Source organism: Thalia democratica, unplaced genomic scaffold, assembly GCF_965202585.1.
Source record: "Thalia democratica unplaced genomic scaffold, ktThaDemo2.hap1.1 HAP1_SCAFFOLD_774, whole genome shotgun sequence".
NCBI classification, from domain to species: Eukaryota; Metazoa; Chordata; class Thaliacea; order Salpida; family Salpidae; genus Thalia; species Thalia democratica.
The window spans coordinates 32501-45000 of record NW_028139746.1 but is presented as its reverse complement, the minus strand read 5'-3'; the positions used below and the strand labels follow the sequence as shown (position 1 = coordinate 45000).

The 12500-nt window shown below is 33.4% G+C and overlaps 6 non-coding genes and 1 pseudogene across 6 annotated transcripts in view; all 7 read right to left on the bottom strand.

Annotated features, from left to right (window-relative positions):
* LOC145847043 (large subunit ribosomal RNA) overlaps positions 1 to 1185 on the bottom strand; it is a pseudogene marked incomplete at its 3' end in the record, with an annotated part of 2620 nt that extends 1435 nt beyond the window's left edge.
* A 222-nt stretch (positions 1186 to 1407) lies between these two features.
* LOC145847029 (5.8S ribosomal RNA) lies at positions 1408 to 1560 on the bottom strand. Its single transcript, XR_014371020.1, has one exon. It is a non-coding gene; the product is annotated as a 5.8S ribosomal RNA (ribosomal RNA).
* Positions 1561 to 1742: 182 nt separating this feature from the next.
* LOC145847037 (small subunit ribosomal RNA) lies at positions 1743 to 3550 on the bottom strand. The gene has a single exon (XR_014371028.1). It is a non-coding gene; the product is annotated as a small subunit ribosomal RNA (ribosomal RNA).
* Positions 3551 to 7395: 3845 nt separating this feature from the next.
* LOC145847045 (5S ribosomal RNA) lies at positions 7396 to 7514 on the bottom strand. The gene has a single exon (XR_014371033.1). It is a non-coding gene; the product is annotated as a 5S ribosomal RNA (ribosomal RNA).
* Positions 7515 to 10369: 2855 nt separating this feature from the next.
* Positions 10370 to 10488, bottom strand: LOC145847025 (5S ribosomal RNA). Its single transcript, XR_014371017.1, has one exon. It is a non-coding gene; the product is annotated as a 5S ribosomal RNA (ribosomal RNA).
* Positions 10489 to 12206: 1718 nt separating this feature from the next.
* Positions 12207 to 12321, bottom strand: LOC145847034 (U5 spliceosomal RNA). The gene has a single exon (XR_014371025.1). It is a non-coding gene; the product is annotated as a U5 spliceosomal RNA (small nuclear RNA).
* An 81-nt stretch (positions 12322 to 12402) lies between these two features.
* The window catches only part of LOC145847032 (U2 spliceosomal RNA), a 196-nt gene continuing 98 nt past the window's right edge, over positions 12403 to 12500 (bottom strand). The window contains exon 1 of the small nuclear RNA XR_014371023.1: positions 12403 to 12500. This exon is cut by the window's right edge and continues 98 nt beyond it. This is a non-coding gene — a small nuclear RNA (U2 spliceosomal RNA).

Genomic DNA, 12500 nt, shown 5'->3' with positions numbered 1-12500 from the left:
AATCATTCGCTTTACCAGATAAAACTGCGACTAAGCGCCAGCTATCCTGAGGGAAACTTCGGAAGGAACCAGCTACTAGATGGTTCGATTAGTCTTTCGCCCCTATGCCCAAATTCGACGATCGATTTGCACGTCAGAACCGCTACGGCCCTCCACCAGAGTTTCCTCTGGCTTCAGCCTGTTCAGGCATAGTTCACCATCTTTCGGGTCCCAACAAGCACGCTCTTGCTCGACCCCTAGGACGCGGCCTATGGGATCGGCCGGCGATGCGCCTAATGAAAGGATCTCGCCTCGTTTGCCTTCACTGTGCTTTCGGGTTTCGTACTGCCCAACACCTCGCGCGCGTGTTAGACTCCTTGGTCCGTGTTTCAAGACGGGTCGGAGACGTGGCCAGCTTAAGCCGCAGACCCCTGGCGTCTGAGCGCTAACGCGAAGAAGGCCTTGTACAAACTCTAGAGACTGCGAGCAGTTTCCAAAGCCGTATTCCAGCGATCAACACGCAGCCTGTCCGAAGACCGACGCGGAATCTCTCCTCGGTCGCCGAGCCGAAGCTAATCGAACGCCTATAACACTCTTCCGAAGAAGAGCTACCTTGCGAACGACCAAAGTCAGCCCAGCAACCGGTCGCGGCCCTCGCCGAACGCTAGTGCAGCGCCGCGACGCCAGCGCAACCGTAAGAGTCTCCGAAGATCACTCAAACAGTAGGACAGCTCTCGCAGCGCCTGAAAACGTCCGGCGACTCGATGGGCGCCTCCGTTTGCCTCCAAGCGGTTTCACGTACTCTTTAACTCTCTCTTCAAAGTGCTTTTCAACTTTCCCTCACGGTACTTGTTCGCTATCGGTCTCGAGCCAGTATTTAGCCTTAGATGGAGTTTACCACCCGCTTAGGGCTGCATTTCCAAACAACCCGACTCCGGGAAAACCGCTAGGACGAATTACGACCGCCGCCAAGGGCCTAACACCCGCTCTGGGAAAAGGCCTCGATCAGAAGAACGTGGGCAGTCGTTGGTTCGCCGCATGCTGAATTCCATACGCTACATTTCCTCGCCCTCCAAAAAGGCTCGGATTTAGCGCTGGGCTTATCCCGCTTCACTCGCCGTTACTAGGGGAATCCTTGTTAGTTTCTTTTCCTCCGCTTAGTGATATGCTTAAGTTCAGCGGGTCGTCCCGCCCGATCTCAGGTCAAAAGTGATGTACTACAAAAGTACATGCGCTTTGTACGTCGGCCTTTTGAAGTCACTTAACTTATTCTCGAGCACCTACCGTCGTTGCTACCTCACCCGAGGCCAGCAGGCTGCTCACGCTTCAGCTGTGAAATCGCCAGACCAGCTGTCTTTGACGACACGCTCCTTAATTAAGAAACGAGTCGCAGGCACTTTCAAACTAATGAAAGGATCGGTGTGTTAAAGACCCTGAGACGGACGTGGCCCCAGGATTACCCGAGGCCGCAATACGCGTTCAGAATATCGATGCTCAATGTGTCCTGCAATTCACATTACTTCTCGGAGCTAGCTCCGTCCTTCATCGACGCTCGAGCCGAGTGATCCACCGCTAAGAGATCTCTCGTGTTAATCAATCTCAATGCAACCAAAAAATCGTGTTCAAAAAGAAGCGGCCGCGCCAGCACTTGCGTGCTGAATTATTACTCCCGCTGTCAGAAAGCAACGCGACCGAACTATAACAGTTACAGGGCTCGGTCCCTTCGAAGAAGAGACGTCGCTTGAAATCAAATTTCGATTCGTTAATGATCCTTCCGCAGGTTCACCTACGGAAACCTTGTTACGACTTTTACTTCCTCTAAATGATCAAGTTCGATCGTCTTTTCGAACACCGGCGAGTGCGTTGCCGCACGTACCAGGCTCAATCGGAGGACCTCACTAAACCATTCAATCGGTAGTAGCGACGGGCGGTGTGTACAAAGGGCAGGGACGTAATCAACGCAAGCTAATGACTCGCGCTTACTGGGAATTCCTCGTTCAAGGGAAACAATTGCAAGTCCCTATCCCTAGCACGACCGGGGTTCAACGGATTACCCGGACCTTTCGGCCTAGGGAACACACGATGATCCGGTCAGTGTAGCGCGCGTGCGGCCCCGAACATCTAAGGGCATCACAGACCTGTTATTGCTCAATCTCGTGTGGCTAAACGCCACTAGTCCCTCTAAGAAGTTGTCTCCGACCCAATGGGTCGAGCAGCTATTTAGCAAGTAAGAGTCTCGTTCGTTATCGGAATTAACCAGACAAATCGCTCCACCAACTAAGAACGGCCATGCACCACCACCCACAGAATCAAGAAAGAGCTCTCAATCTGTCAATCCTCGCTGTGTCCGGGCCGGGTGAGATTTCCCGTGTTGAGTCAAATTAAGCCGCAGGCTCCACTCCTGGTGGTGCCCTTCCGTCAATTCCTTTAAGTTTCAGCTTTGCAACCATACTTCCCCCGGAACCCAAAGACTTTGGTTTCCCGGAAGCTGCCGGACAGTTCTTAAGTTCGACACTGCCCGATCGCTAGTCGGCATCGTTTAAGGTCAGAACTAGGACGGTATCTGATCGTCTTCGAACCTCTGACTTTCGCTCTTGATTAAAGAAAACATTCTTGGCAAATGCTTTCGCAGTCGTTCGTCTTGCGCCGATCCAAGAATTTCACCTCTAACGGCACAGTACGGATGCCCCCGTCCGTTCCTATTAATCATTACCTCGTGCTCCGAAAACCAACAAAATAGAACCGAGGTCCTATTCCATTATTCCATGCAACATTATACAAGCGTAAAGCCTGCTTTGAACACTCTAATTTTTTCAAGGTAAACTTGCCGGACCACCGCAACACTCAGTTAAGAGCACCGCGAAGGCACCGACCAACAAGAACAACAAGGCCAGTGCTAGCCTTTCGACCGACCAACCTCGCCGTCCCTATATCCAACTACGAGCTTTTCAACCGCAACAACTTAAATATACACTTTTGGAGCTGGAATTACCGCGGCTGCTGGCACCAGACTTGCCCTCCAATGGATACTCGTTAAAAAGTTTAAAGTGTACTCATTCCAATTGCAGGACCTCGTACGAGGTCTGCATTGTTATTTTTCGTCACTACCTCCCCGAGCCGGGAATGGGTAATTTGCGCGCCTGCTGCCTTCCTTGGATGTGGTAGCCGTTTCTCAGGCTCCCTCTCCGGAATCGAACCCTGATTCTCCGTCACCCGTTACAACCTCGGTAGGCCGATACCGTACCGACGATAGTTGATAGGGCAGTTGCTTTAATGAGATGTCGCCAGCACTAGGCCGTGCGATCCGCAAGCTTATCCAGAGTCACCATTGTAACGACCCGAAAGCCGGTTAGTTTTGGTCTGATAAATGCGCGCCTCACGTCAGTTCGGCGCTTTACGCATGTATTAGCTCTAGAATTGCCACAGTTATCCATGTAAAAGCGTACAATCAAATGAACCATAACTGATTTAATGAGCCATTCGCAGTTTCACTGTACGTGAGCTCGTACTTACACTTGCATGGCTTAATCTTTGAGACAAGCATATGACTACTGGCAGGATCAACCAGATAACTATCCGAGGGCGTTTAAACCCGTTGCTCGACTGAGCGTTTTTACTGTATAAATACAGACCTTTTCTATCACTCGGCTTAAAAGCCTTGCGAACGTTACTGAAAGTCGGCGCCGGCCTTTTGCTGTTTAAAGCGCCAGCCCGCGTCGACTGCAGCATGCAGCTATACAACTGACTGTTCTTTCTCCCGACCAACCGTTTGCCTTCTGCCGGTTAACTCGTCAGCAGCAACACGCCATCTGTCTGCTGCAGTTACCCGCCTCGAGCCGTGCCTGCCTGCGTCGGCTACTCGTCTCGACGACTTCGCAAAGCTATAAGCCTACCGCCGCTGGACGCTTGTAGTTTTTCATACGCTGCTCCAATGCGTTTACATAGCACGTTCGCCGCCGCTGCAATAGCCGCGCCTCGGGTGCTAAACAGTAATGCTTTAAGCCCGCTTTCTCGTCAAGTCGACCGAACGCACAAACACGTCTCTCTCACTAGTGTAAAGTAATGCATACGTGTATGATGCTCAAATGTTGCTGTTGAACTTTTTTTGCCGATTTTTTCCGATTTTTTTCAATTTCTTTGTTTCTTTTCGATTATTTTAATGTTTTAAGCTTATTTATGCTACGTTTAAATGTTTTAATACTTTTTTATACTTTATTTAATATGTTTAAAAGAAATAAATAAAAAAAAATATGTATAAACTACTTTTTTTAATGTTTTAAATATATATATATTTATTATAAATAAACTTTATTTGTATTATTTTTTATTTAAGCGTACTTTTTAAATCTTTATATTTGTTTTATCGTTTTAAGCACATTGCGATAAATATAATAAACAAAAAATTGAATAAAAATAATAATAATAAAAAAAAAAAAAAAAAAAACATAAGCTTATTTTATATTTTTATTTTATTTTTATTTAAACTTACTTTTCAAACCTTAATACTCGTTTTATTTTTTTAAGCAGATTGCGATAAATATAATAAACAAACAATTAAATGAAAATAAAATAAAAAAATCAAACATAAGCTTATTTTATATGTTACATTTTATCTTTATTTAAACTTACTTTTTAAACCTTTATAGTTGTTTTATTTTTTAAGCACATCGCGATAGATATAATAAACAAACAATGAAATAAAAATAATAATAATAATAATAATAATAATAATAAAAAATCATAAGCTTATTTTGTATGTTTCATTTTATTTTATTTAAAACTTACAATTTAAACCTTTGTATTTGTTCTATTCTTTTAAGCACATCGCGATAAATATAATAAGCAAACAATTTAATAAAAGTAAAATAAAAAAATCAAACATAAGCTTATTTTATATGTTTCATTTTATCTTTATTTAAACTTACTTTTTAAACCTTTATAGTTGTTTTATTTTTTAAGCACATCGCGATAGATATAATAAACAAACAATGAAATAAAAATAATAATAATAATAATAATAATAATAAAAAATCATAAGCTTATTTTGTATGTTTCATTTTATTTTTATTTAAACTTACTTTTTTAACCTTTATAGTTGTTTTATTTTTTAAGCACATGGCGATAGATATAATAAACAAACAATAAAATAAAAATAATAATAATAATAATAATAATAATAAAAAATCATAAGCTTATTTTGTATGTTTCATTTTATTTTTATTTAAACTTACTTTTTTAACCTTTATAGTTGTTTTATTTTTTAAGCACATGGCGATAAATATAATAAGCAAACAATTAAATAAAAATAATAACAAATAAATAAAACAATACGGCTAAACTATAAAAAGAAAACTAAATAACTGATAAATACTTGTAAAACATTATTTGAAAAATGTATTTTGAAACACAACACGATTGATTTATAAATAATAATATATTTTTAATTTGTGTAGTTCATTTAAAGTAGTCTCCCTTTTTGCTTCTGGTTTTATTAGAGTTATATATAACAATAAATGGTGTAGTTTATTTAAAGTAGTCTCCCTTTTTGCTTCTGGTTTAATTAAAATTATATAACACATACTATAGTAAGTTAAATAAACTATAGTAACTTTATAAAACTACTTTACAAAATACATTTGTATAATTTAATAACTTTAAAATAACTATCAAGAATAAAATAGAATAGCTTTAAGTTTAGTATACAATTGGTATGTAAATTGTGTAGTTTATTGAAAGTAGTCTCCTTATTTGCTTCTGGTTTTACTTGAGTTACATAACGTTAAATAAACATACTTAATAAACGTAACCATCAATACTGTCATTTTAATAAAACTAAGTACAAATACATTGAATTAACATAGAACTTTAAAAAGCCTTCGCTAGTATCTGTTGGTAACAGTAAATAACCTATTATGACTCACAATACAGGAGTGCGAAATTTATTTTTCATTTGATTTTTCAGGTATTTATTTATTTGTGGAAATAAACTTTTTTATTACATTAGAAACTAATTGAATTTTTCCTATAACTATACCTATTATTATATTTAGTATGCTTAAAAGTAATAAAATGACACGTCGCGATTATATAATAAACAAACAATCAAACAAACAAAGAAAAAAAAAAAAAAAAAAACTATTTTTTTAAACTTATATTTCAACTATATGTCTTATTTTATTTTCATTTAAACTTACTTTAAACCTCTGTATTTGTTATATATATATTTCAACACAATACGATTAAACTATAAGACAAACAACAAAATAAAATAATCACATTAATAAATACACTAAGCAAATAGCTAGAATAAATATAAATAGTTCAATATATACAATATATTTCTTCCATTTTTAAGTTACTTGTTAAACATATTTATTTAAAAATGTTTCTTTAGAATATAAAACTAACAGTTCTACAAATAAAGAAATTAAAAAGCCAATACACATAACACTAACTTTTCATAAATTAGATATGCAAATATGAACAAAATAGTAACTAAATTCTAAAGCTTTTGTAAACTGTGAACTTATAAACTTATAATAATAATTGCATATTCACCATTCACAATAGCTTTTTATTTAGTACACAACTGGTCTGTAAATTGTGTAGTTTATTGAAAGTATAATCCCGTTTTGCTTCTGGTTTAAATAAAGTTATACAACACATACTAAAGTAAATTAAATAAAGTAATTCACTACTATCGTATTAAATAAAACCAATTTACAAAATACATTAATTTAAATTAAAGTGAACTTTGAACTTATAATAATAATTGCATATTCACTATTCAGAATTTCTTTAAATTTAGTACACAACTGGTCTGTAAATTGTGTTGGTTCTATTCAAGTACTCTCCTTGTTTGTTTTGTTTTAGTTGTATTTATTTTTAGATACTAGCACATTCAATACACATAATAAAGTAAACCAAATAAACTCTATTAATTTAAACTAAGTACAAATACATTAAGTTAATACAAAACTTTAAAAAGCTTTTGCTAGTATCTGTTGGTAACAGTAAATAACTTATTATGACTCACAATACAAAAGTGCAAAATTTATTTTCGTTTGATTTTTCAAGTAGCCACGCTTTTATTTGTTTTTGGACAAAAAGACTTTAAAGTTTTAGTATAAAAGACTAGTTGTATTAATTTTAACTCAGAAAATTGTACTCTACAAGATGGTGCCATTATTTTTTCGATATCTCAAACTGGTCAAACCACTTTTTTAGCGCTCTAATTGGTTTAAACAGCAAATAAGCAAACAGCAAATAACGTTATCTGATTGGCTAAGGTTTTTGTTTGCTAATAACTAGAATTTTCTTTTCTTTTAAGCGTTAAAGAAATGTAAATAAACGAGTAATAAGTATAAATAGGTCAGAAAGAAAAATAGTACAAAAAAGATGAATTCAAAAAGCAAAGGCCTACGGCACGTGGTATTCCCAAGCGGTCACCCATCTAAGTACTAACCACGCCCGACACTGCTTAACTTCCCAGATCGGACGAGATGGGGTGTACTCAGTGTGGTATGGTCGTAGGCGTTTGAAGGCGTTTACAAGCCTTTATAAACCCTTCGGTTTATTTAAAAAACCTATTTGCACTTGATTTACAATCAATTTGATATTTTAAAATTATTCCTTATAAAATTTTAACCTGAATTAACTTTTTTTTTGTTTTTTTAATCAACAGTTACTCCCAAACTGTACTAAAACTGTATTGTAACTGTACAAAAGTGTTTGTTTAAATAATTGTTATCTATAAATTACCTAAGACCAGGAAAAGTAGAAGTAAAGTTTATTGAATTATTAAATAAATAAAATAAAATCGTAAAATAAAATAATACAATATGTTTACAATTTGTCATTGATCTATCCATTTATGTTATTGCATTACAAATACAAACATTGCATACATTCAAGAGTATTATTCATCAATCTTTTCAATATAATAAGTTTTAAATTTATATTTATTTTTAAATAATTCCTGACATTTTAGATTACCTGAGATTTTTTTTTAATTAAATTAATTTTAGTAATTAAATACTTGACGTTCTATTTTGTTTAATTTGATAACTCAACCATGTTTATTTTTTTTACTAATTTAAAAGAACTATTAAACTAAAAGACATTACATACAGCTTCTAAAAGTTTTAAACACCTTAAAAAATATTATTATTTTAAAGATATATTAAAGAACTAAACAGATATTACTCCTAAAAAATCTTGTTAATAATATATAAAAAGTACTCAAAGTCAGACTCGGAAATATATATACTGTTGTATATCTTACTTGAAGTTCACTGTAATTGACACTGTATAACAAAATTATAAAAATCAACCTATTTATATAGCAAAATATTTCTTTATCTTTGTCGTGGCGCGGTGGGTCAGTGGTCTTATCAGCTGACTCATAAGCAGAAGGTTGTAAGATCGAATCCCGCTAGTCGTCACGAAACACCACTATCGTTCAATGTTCGGGCTTCAAATTCTTTGAGATTATACTGTACTATTTATCTATCTAACTAATCTATCTAACAAATGTTGTTCAATCTAGGTTGTGGGTACTTGGGTCGAGTAATGCCTTTGACTTACAATCTGTTGTGGATTGACAATATTCCTCTATCTATCATTAAACAAATCTATCTAATAAATGTTGTTCAATCTAGGTTGTGGGTACTTGGGTCGAGTAATGCCTTTGACCTACAATCTGTTGTTGATTGTCAACATTCCTCTATCTATCAATAATGATTATATTCAATAATAAATGTTGATTAATTCAGTTGTAAGAAAACCAGTGCGCTGGTTAGGTTGGGTAAGGCCTTCGACTTACAATCTTGGGGATTATCAACGTTCATCACAAGTACAGTAACGATCTCATTGAATTTCCAGTTGGAACATAGGATTGTAGTGGTGGCCTACTTTGTAGGTTTTTTGCCTAGTTTGTTTTTTGCCTAGTAGTGTTTGCCTAGTTTGACAAACTATAGTATATATATTGTATAACTTTACTTGTATTATTTTTTATTTAAATTACTACTTATTATTAAAGAATTAAATTTTTTTAGAAAAAAAAACTATGTATTTTAACTAATGCTTATATTATATGTTTTGTTTTATTTTTATTCAAACTTACTTTAAACCTCTGTATTTTTTATACAATACGATTAAACTATATAACAGAAAAATAATTAAATAATCAAACTATTGAATAAGCAGTTAATTAGTGTGTTTTTTTATGCTTCTTTCATTTTTAACTTACTTGTTAACCATATTTCTTTTATTAAAGTATAAAACTAACAGTTACTAAAATAAAATAATCATAAAGTCAATACACAAAACACTAACTTTTTATAATTTAAATATGCAAACATGAATATAGTTATGAATCTATTATTTATTCAAATAGAATTATTCAAAGCTTATAATTATAAAGCTTTTGTATAATGTTTCAATTACAGTGAACTTTAAGTAAGATAAGTTTTTTTTTTTGTAATAACTACAAAATTGGTATTTTAGTTTATTATTAGTAACTAAATACTTATATTTATTATATTTAAAAAAAAACATCTATACTAACTCTAATTTCAAAGCATATTAAATACAAATTTTACCAACTAAATATTTATTTTTATTTTAATTATTATAACTTTCAAACATAAGCTTGTATACCTTATATACCTATATACCTCATATAGTAGGCTTGACATAACATAACATTATTTAATTCTTTTTGTTTGAAATAAACTCATTTAGTTATTAGTAAATTACAACATAAATGTTTATAACAATATAACTAAGATTTAGCTTTTGAGTTAGTAAACTTTGATAGTTTTCTTTTAATAGTTTAATAATCTTTATTTAAGTTCAAGCAAAATTGCTATATATTTAATACACATACAAAAGTAAACTAAGTAAACGTAATTCAATAGTTTCTATTAAGTAAAAGTAATTACAAATACATTAAGTTAATACAAAACTTTAAAAAGCTTTTGCTAGTATCTGTTGGTAACAGTAAATAACTTATTATGACTCACAATACAAAAGTGCAAAATTTATTTTCGTTTGATTTTTCAAGTAGCCACGCTTTTATTTGTTTTTGGACAAAAAAACTTTTAAGTTTTAGTATAAAAGACTAATTGTATTAATTTTAACTCAGAAAATTGTACTCTACAAGATGGTGCCATTATTTTTTCGATATCTCAAACTGGTCAAACCACTTTTTTAGCGCTCTAATTGGTTTAAACAGCAAATAACGTTATCTGATTGGCTTACGTTTTTATTTGCTAATAACTAGAATTTACTTTTCTTTTAAGCGTTAAAGAAATGTAAATAAACGAGTAATAAGTATAAATAGGTCAGAAAGAAAAATAGTACAAAAAAGATGAATTCAAAAAGCAAAAGCCTACGGCACGTGGTATTCCCAAGCGGTCACCCATCTAAGTACTAACCACGCCCGACACTGCTTAACTTCCCAGATCGGACGAGATGGGGTGTGCTCAGTGTGGTATGGTCGTAGGCGTTTGAAAGCGTTTACAAGCCTTTATAAACCCTTCGGTTTGTTTAAAAAACCTATTTGCACTTGATTTACAATCAATTTGATATTTTAAAATTAATCCTTATAAAATTTTAACTTGATGTAAGTATTTTTTTTATTAAAACCTTTTTTTTTGGTGTTTTAATTACAATTACTCCCTGTAACTTTATTTAAGACTTTGTTTAAAAGATTGTTAACTATATTCTATATTAAATACTATGATTAGAAGTAAAGTTTATTAAGTGATTAAACTAAATAAAAAACAATGTTAAAATAAACATGTTGTGTTTAGTTTGTTTTACTATTTCTCATTGTTCTATTTATAGATGGTTTTGTTTTACTTCAAGAATATTTATAGTTAGTTTCTAAAGAATATCTCATACTACATCAGATTTTACGATTAACTTAATTTTAGGTAATAAAATATTTGACGTTTAATTTAATAACTCATCTATGTTTATGTTATAAAATAATAGTATCTAATACACATACATTATAATATAATAATATGTATAACTAGTTGTTTTACTTTAAAATGAATAATTAAGTGGAAGAATTAAAAGAACTCACATTTTTGAAGAGAGCGTGGAAAACCAGAATAGTCTTTTAAAACATTTATTAAATTATCGATAAATATAGAATACAATAGAATTAAACATATAAACGTAACTGTGGTTGCTTAGAAACTGAACAAGAAAATTTTTAATAAAAATATAAAATAGTTATTATATAGAATTAAAATAAAATAAAAGTAATATAAATTATATTTTTAAACTAAATAACAATTCACGAGCAATATTAGCGCATATCAGAGTATGAGTTTATAATAAAGGAATTGCTTCCTTGATGTTGATACTTACCTTATTCAAATAGAATACATTTTCAGCAATCAGGCTTGTGTTTATCTTAGCGCGCGTAACACAACGTTTGTGGGTTTTGGCACACTTTTGTCGATAGTGGGCGCCCCGCCTTTTAAGTACAGAAATTTCGGGAATTTTCGATTTTCGGAATTCTGACTCGACAGATCGTTTTTGTTTGGTCCAGAGACCCCGTAAAAAATTTTTCAGCCCATTTGAAGCATGATGAAAAAATGTTATTTCGACCCCCTTTTTTTAGGGGTTACGGGGACATCAACCCATTTTTTGGGAATAAAAAACTCCTAGAAAAGGACCACTTTTCTTCTTTTTTCGAATTTCGACTTTTTATTTTTTTGGAAAATTTTTCTATTTTCTTTGTTTGTTCTATTATAATGTCGAAAATATTTTTTTTGAGCTTCGCAACGCATAAGGACTAACGTAAGGTAAGTTTTAAAAGATTTTTTTTTTCGATAATTTTTTCTATATTTTTTGTTTGGTCCATTACAAAGTCGAAAATATTTTTTTACGGCTTCTAAACGCGTGTAGATTAACCGTAGGTAGGTTATTTCGAAATTTAAATCTTTCAATATTAATAATTTTTTAGTAAATTGTTCGATTATGAGGTTTTTATGGCTCTTTCAGCACCCAATAAGTACATTAGAAAATAAAACATGAAATAAAAACATCAACTAAAATGAAAATAACATATTCTGTGAAAAAACCTACGAAAATTCTTTATGAAATTTTCTTTGTCACATAATTGGAAGCTAAGAAAAACCGGAAAATAATTCTTCTTGAGCCATGTTTTTGTATGATAAATAGTATGCAAGCTGCCGATGTCAGAAGACTGTCGACAGCCGAAAAAAAGTCTGTTAAGACTCATTGAAATTGCTCCTGTCCACGGAAATCTTTAGTAAAAGGCGAAAGATTCATTCGTGTACTGAACTGAAGCCAGAGTGATTAGCAACGGTTGCCAAGGCTTTTTCTATGGGCTTTACCATGCTACAGGTTGTGAATAAATGTATACAAACTCCCCCAGAGGGGAGGCGAGCCGATTCCGGAGGTACTGCAATACCGGACCGACTCTTGACGAGCAGGACAATAAATTGTCTGAACTGCACGTCGGTTGACAAAAAGTC